The following is a 7,434-nucleotide window of genomic DNA, read 5'->3' as shown; positions in this document are numbered from 1 at the left end:
GCGAAAACTTAGGCTATAGTAGATGGGGAACCGATTATTGCTTCCCATTATATTTTGTAAACTGGATTTATGACAACGGCACAGATGCAGATATTATAACAATCTATCAATAAACACACACCTTAATGTTCCAAAAACACATTTTTTTTCAAATACTGTACATCACTGTAGGTTCTCTATGCCCCGGCTCTTTCAAACATGTTGTTTTCTACAAAGTCCCTCCTTCCGACCAGCACAGTCTGCTCTGATTGGCCAACTGACCCAGTGCATTGTGATTGACCGAACACTGCAAGCACTCGTTGGAAATGCACTGCCCCTTTCCATAATCGTGAGCTCCATCAAAATAATGTCCTTAGTTTTACCATCAGTTCAAGCCCGAAAGGGGACAGAGTGGCGTGATAGACACAGTGATGAAGCTTGTATGTTTGCAGTACACAAGCCACGGACGGTTATAACAGCTGACTCCACTGTGTGACCCTCTCTCTCTCTCTCTCTCTCTCTCTCTCTCTCTCTCTCACACACACACAATGCCCAAAACTCTGCATTTGAACAGTCAATAGCAAATACTCAAACTAATAACATAGTTACTGTAGCTGATTCAGAAGCGCCTTGTCGTAGCAAAGTCAGAATGACCTCCTCTCCTAGGTTCACAAAACGGTTGTCCATAAAATGAAAAAGTCCAAATAAAAAGTGCTTTTGCTTTCGCCTAGAAACACACAGCATCTCCCTGACATGACTGCTTCAACACTAACTGTGGTTACTGAAACCACGCCTTCTTTCTTTGCGTGAACATTTGGGTGGCTTTATGCAAATGTTTCCACACAGTGATGTAGACGTGGGGCATGTTTGAATGAGCTGTTTTAGGGGGGCGTGGCAGAGTCTTAACTTTAATCAATAATATCTCTTTGGTTTTGAGACTTTTAGTCTTTGCAACTTTACAGATCTTTTTAATGCACCAAGAGCTTGTAACACTCCGAAGAGAAAGGAAAAATTTAAATCGCATCATATGACCGTCTTAAAGGGGACCGCTGCGATTCGTGTACTGTTTATCGATCCAATCGCACAATTTTAGGGGGTCTGAGTAGTCATTTAAGGTATAGCTATAGCCCCCCGGTCTAGCAATACCCATACATACAAGCATACCACTGAAACCCAGCTATAAATCAGGTTTTGACTTTTTGAATTTAATCTTAATATTAGCGCGTAGTGCAATTTTTTTAAATATTATTTAATTTTATATTAAAATATCAGTCCTGTCTTCTGATTGGTTAACACAGCTTTCCAGCTATGGATGTAGCATATGTTATGATCTGAAACACCTGTTCACCAAATCACTGCAAAGCATCCATTGTTGATCTTATTGATCTTATTTTTCTCATAATTTTTTTCATCAACAACTATGTGAATAAAATAAATACAAACAAATAAGGAAATAATAAAATACAACAGCAAAATACAGTTATATTATATTATATTATATTATATTATATTATATTATATTATATTATATTATATTATATTATATTATATTATATTATATTATATTATATTATATTATATTATATTATATTATATTATATTATATTATATTATATTATATTATATTACAACCCGAATTCCGGAAAAGTTGGGACGTTTTTTAAATTTTAATAAAATGAAAACTAAAAGACTTTCAAATCACATGAGCCAATATTTTATTCACAATAGAACATAGATAACATAGCAAATGTTTAAACTGAGAAAGTTTACAATTTTATGCACAAAATGAGCTCATTTCAATTTTGATTTCTGCTACAGGTCTCAAAATAGTTGGGACGGGGCATGTTTACCATGGTGTAGCATCTCCTTTTCTTTTCAAAACAGTTTGAAGACGTCTGGGCATTGAGGCTATGAGTTGCTGGAGTTTTGCTGTTGGAATTTGGTCCCATTCTTGCCTTATATAGATTTCCAGCTGCTGAAGAGTTCGTGGTCGTCTTTGACGTATTTTTCGTTTAATGATGCGCCAAATGTTCTCTATAGGTGAAAGATCTGGACTGCAGGCAGGCCAGGTTAGCACCCGGACTCTTCTACGACGAAGCCATGCTGTTGTTATAGCTGCAGTATGTGGTTTTGCATTGTCCTGCTGAAATAAACAAGGCCTTCCCTGAAAAAGACGTTGTTTGGAGGGAAGCATATGTTTCTCTAAAACCTTTATATACCTTTCAGCATTCACAGAGCCTTCCAAAACATGCAAGCTGCCCATACCGTATGCACTTATGCACCCCCATACCATCAGAGATGCTGGCTTTTGAACTGAACGCTGATAACATGCTGGAAGGTCTCCCTCCTCTTTAGCCCGGAGGACACGGCGTCCGTGATTTCCAACAAGAATGTCAAATTTGGACTCGTCTGACCATAAAACACTATTCCACTTTGAAATAGTCCATTTTAAATGAGCCTTGGCCCACAGGACACGACGGCGCTTCTGGACCATGTTCACATATGGCTTCCTTTTTGCAAGATAGAGCTTTAGTTGGCATCTGCTGATGGCACGGCGGATTGTGTTTACCGACAGTGGTTTCTGAAAGTATTCCTGGGCCCATTTAGTAATGTCATTGACACAATCATGCCGATGAGTGATGCAGTGTCGTCTGAGAGCCCGAAGACCACGGGCATCCAATAAAGGTCTCCGGCCTTGTCCCTTACGCACAGTGATTTCTCCAGTTTCTCTGAATCTTTTGATGATGTTATGCACTGTAGATGATGAGATTTGCAAAGCCTTTGCAATTTGACGTTGAGGAACATTGTTTTTAAAGTTTTCCACAATTTTTTTACGCAGTCTTTCACAGATTGGAGAGCCTCTGCCCATCTTTACTTCTGAGAGACTCTGCTTCTCTAAGACAAAGCTTTTGATATCATTTAACTTAATTAATCACTAGATGTTCTCCCAGCTGAATCTTTTCAAAACTGCTTGCTTTTTTAGCCATTTGTTGCCCCCGTGCCAACTTTTTTGAGACCTGTAGCAGGCATAAAATTTTAAATGAGCTAATTAAGTGGATAAAAGTGTAAAATTTCTCAGTTTAAACATTTGCTACATTATCTATGTTCTATTGTGAATAAAATATTGGCTCATGTGATTTGAAATTCCTTTAGTTTTCATTTTATTAAAATTTTAAAAACGTCCCAACTTTTCCGGAATTCGGGTTGTATATTATATTATATTATATTATATTATATTATATTATATTATATTATATTATATTATATTATATTATATTATATTATATTATATTATATTATATTATATTATATTATATTATATTATATTATATTATATTATATTATATTATATTATATATCCTCACACAGATGATGGATTTGCAGATTCTAGCTGTCATTTTTTAAATTGTTGGTCTTTGTATATGCAGATGGAGACAGCAGATGACAGATGGCTTTTGGTCATACATTATATGTCACAGTTTTTTAGCATCTCAGGCAATAAACTAGCATACCATAGCATAACATGTCCCACATTAGTGTTCTGACTAGTGTTTGTGACAATATTTTTATAGGTGGAACCCAGGCACAAGTAAGCTATAGCCTACCTATAAATAATTTATATATAATTTATATTGTAAATATTTTTTAATCACTTGTTTTACACTACAGCTCCAAGTTGCTACATTTCTCCTATATATATATATATATATATATATATATATATATATATATATATATATATATATATATATATATATATATATATATATATAGTTTGTTTTATTTGTTTTATATATATATATATATATATATATATATATATATATATATATATATATATATATATATATATATATATATATATATATATATATATAACAATACTTTAAATTTAATTTTACATATTTAGGATTTTATTCAAATATACTGCAGATCATTTATGAATCCCACTTTGGGAAACCTTAATGTTTTATGCACTTCATGTTGTTAATTACAACTAATGGAATAGTCTATATTTCCTTACATTTTGAATTGTTAGATCAATATGTTACAAGATTGTCCTACTTAAATTATTTTGATAAATGAAATAGGTCAAAAGTCATCTAAAAGTAATCAAAATAGTAGTCTGATTATATTACCTAGAATCTGTAATGTAATGGATTACGTTGCTAATGAGAATTTTGTAATTTGGAATCAGTAACGGATTACAAATTTGGAAGTAATCTACCCATCTCTCTCTCTCTCTCTCTCTCTCTCTCTCTCTCTCTCTCTCTCTCTCTCACACACACACACACACACACACACACACACACACACACACACACTCTCTCTCTCTCTCTCTCTCTCTCTCTCTCTCTCACACACTCTCTATGTGCTACCACCATTTGCCACATGTTAAGAATCATTGTTGATATGGGTTAATATTGTTATTTTAAAGATGACAGTTGAAACTGTGCATCAATTATCTTGGGCAGGATATTGAATGTTACAATTCCAAAATAATAGAAAAATAAAGATAGTCCTAACATTTTGAATTTTTTTTTAAACGTTCCTATATAAAATTATTAAGATAGCAAAACTATTTGTGTTAAATATGAACGACAATTTAGTCAAATGTATAATTATAGCTTGTGTTTTGCTTGCCTGACGCTGTTTTTGTGGGTTTTTAAAATATTTTCTGCTCGCGTTTAATTTACTACAGTACAAACCATCCGAGGCACTAGGTGGCAGTATAGCATCAATTGGTTGAGCTGTTACCGAAGGCAGAACAGGGAGCAAAATTGCATTAGGAGACAAATTTGTTTTTATAGTCTATGCGAGACTCCACGTGGAAACTGGTGTGATATCTTCAATTAAAGTTATGGGAATATATATATATTTATAGTATCCACCACGTATGCAGATTTTATGTATCGTTTTTTCACGTAGTCTGTCAAGTCACGTTTTTACCAAAATAATTCAAAATAAACATTTTCAGACTGGTTGTCACTCAATATTGTATTAGTAATGAAGGAATCTAATGAGAAATTTACATTAATAAATGTTACTAAAAAACCTAAAGTAGTGACATTTTTAAAAAGAGTGACGTTAAATACGCTGTTTGTTCCTCATGAAAACAATTCATTTATCTTTCAACTACATTTCATAATGTAAAATGGCATTTATTTTGTGGTCAAATCTGCACAATGGTTAATTGTGAATGAAAACAGTAATTCTCATATGATTATGTTATGTCTCTAGATGACATCATTAGCACATCAGCTGAAGCGACTGGCTCAGCCGCAGAATGACTCCAGTCTGCTCAGCCGGAGAGTGGTGGCCTCTGTGCTCTTTGACCCTAAAGATGCTGCCAGCATGGACCGCAGCACATTCTAAGCACTGGTTAAGTCACATGTCTTCTAGAGCTTTTCCTCCTTTTTTACACTGCTCTGTTGAACTTGAACAAGAGATTGTTCCATTGAAAATGCCAAAGAAGTCATGCACGGTCCATAAATTACTTTTGATTTTGTGCAATTATGTTTGCTTTCTAATAGCCAAAAAATGTTACCACTAAAGTGGGTGTACTATAATAAACAGGTTTTTATACAGGAACCGTCTGTGTGCACACTATCATTTCTGCAGTGTTTTATTTGGTGCATGCTCATTTGTGTGCATGGATTACTTGTTTCAATATAAAAAATTGTATGTTCTAGGCAGAATGGCTCATTTATGTTATTCACAGTGCTTTATGGAAATGATTTGTTGCTGCTGAGCACTTTGTTACAATTTTTATTCCCATGTTATCAGAGACATTTCTAATATAGTGACAACAGTTGGGATGTAAAAAGTCCATTTATTTTATGATTTATAACATTAAATATGATTTTTAACAAAAAACATATTTACCTTTTAAAGACAGTCTTACCAAAAGTTCAGTTTAATCATTCATATATGCTTTTGATGAAGCCATCTATTTGCATTATTTAATTTTCAACTTATCTTTAAGATATTCATGCAAAAAGAGCTTGCTGGGACCACCCACTCCCATGAAGCATCGCAAAATACATAATTGACTTATTATACATAATTCAATACACAGGTCTCGCTATGCTTTTAAAATATGTAAATATTTATAAATGTATGTGTATTTTGAATGTGTATAAACTAGAAATATAGGTAATTGTTTTTGTAGAAATAATCAACAACATTTAATGAAGTCATGTAATGTCATGTTCATTGCTTCATGGCATTGTAGTTTTTTTTTCTTTCACTATGTACTTAACTGTGTTTCCCTTTCATAGGTCACTTCGATGCTGCGGTGACGTCACCACGTATGGGAACACCTTCGGTGTGACGAATGTCTGAAGCCCTATACCATCCCGCCAATCCTATTGGCCAAATAGCGTGTGGCACCGCCCAGCATGCGTAAGCATATATATACCTGGTGCCGCGCGCCATTTACCTCAGATTTCATTCCTTCAGTACGAAGCGAATCTTCTGTGCCCTATTGTCTCGCGTTCTCAGCGATCATCTACGAGCAGTATACTCCTCTCCACGGACGCGATGAGCTTCAAAAAGTGCAAGGACCCGTGTACCAGGTACATCGTTAAGGGGGACACTCATGACAGGTGCGTAGTTTGCCTAGGCTTACACCACGCACAGGAGGCGCTTAGCGGCCTTTCTTCATGCCCCCATTGCGATGGCCTGCGGCTCAGGGTGCTTCGCTCTAGGGTAGATGTGTTCTCCGATGTCGCCGTGTCTAACCCCCGCCACACCACTTCTGCGACTGCCGAGGTACCGCACGAGGTGATAGCTTGGGGTGACACGTGTGACATGGAGTTTGAGGACAGTTCAGCGATGGGAAATTATTCTCCACATCGCTCGCTCTCCCCTACCCTAATACACAGAAAAACTTTTGAACCTGTCGTCTTTTCCTGTGAGGATTTACGGCCCACACCGGAGGCATGTAAGTGCCATCTCCTTCGGTTGTGACCGCCATGATGACGACGTTCTTTCCACTGCGGCCTCGGGGTCCGAGGACTTCGCGGCCGACACGAGCCCTCTCCCTCCTAGTGGACAGGAGAGGCGTGTTTCCCCCTCCTACAGTGAGCTGTTGGATGTGGTTTCCCGTGCAGTGGGTACATTGGGGCTGGAATGGGAGGTTGAGAAGGCCGAGGCCCAACCTTCTTCGAAGCTGGACGACTGTTTCCTAACTAGTCGGACACCTGCGCAGCCCCGGAGGCCTTTACCCTTTTTCCCGGATCTCCACCAGGAGGTTTCAAGGTCCTGGAAACAGCCGTTTGCGGCGCGCATCACGAAACGCTGCGGCTGCGGATTTTGCCACCATTTCGGACATGGCGGGCCATGGCTATACAGCGATACCGCCGGTGGAAGAGACTCTCGCCGAACATCTTGCGCCTAATTCGGCCGCGGCGTGGAAGTCCCGCCCCCTCCTCCCCTCGAAGGCGTGTCGAG

This window comes from Carassius carassius, chromosome 40, assembly GCF_963082965.1.
Source record: "Carassius carassius chromosome 40, fCarCar2.1, whole genome shotgun sequence".
In the NCBI taxonomy this organism is placed as follows: domain Eukaryota; kingdom Metazoa; phylum Chordata; class Actinopteri; order Cypriniformes; family Cyprinidae; genus Carassius; species Carassius carassius.
Note: the sequence above shows the minus strand (reverse complement) of the source record.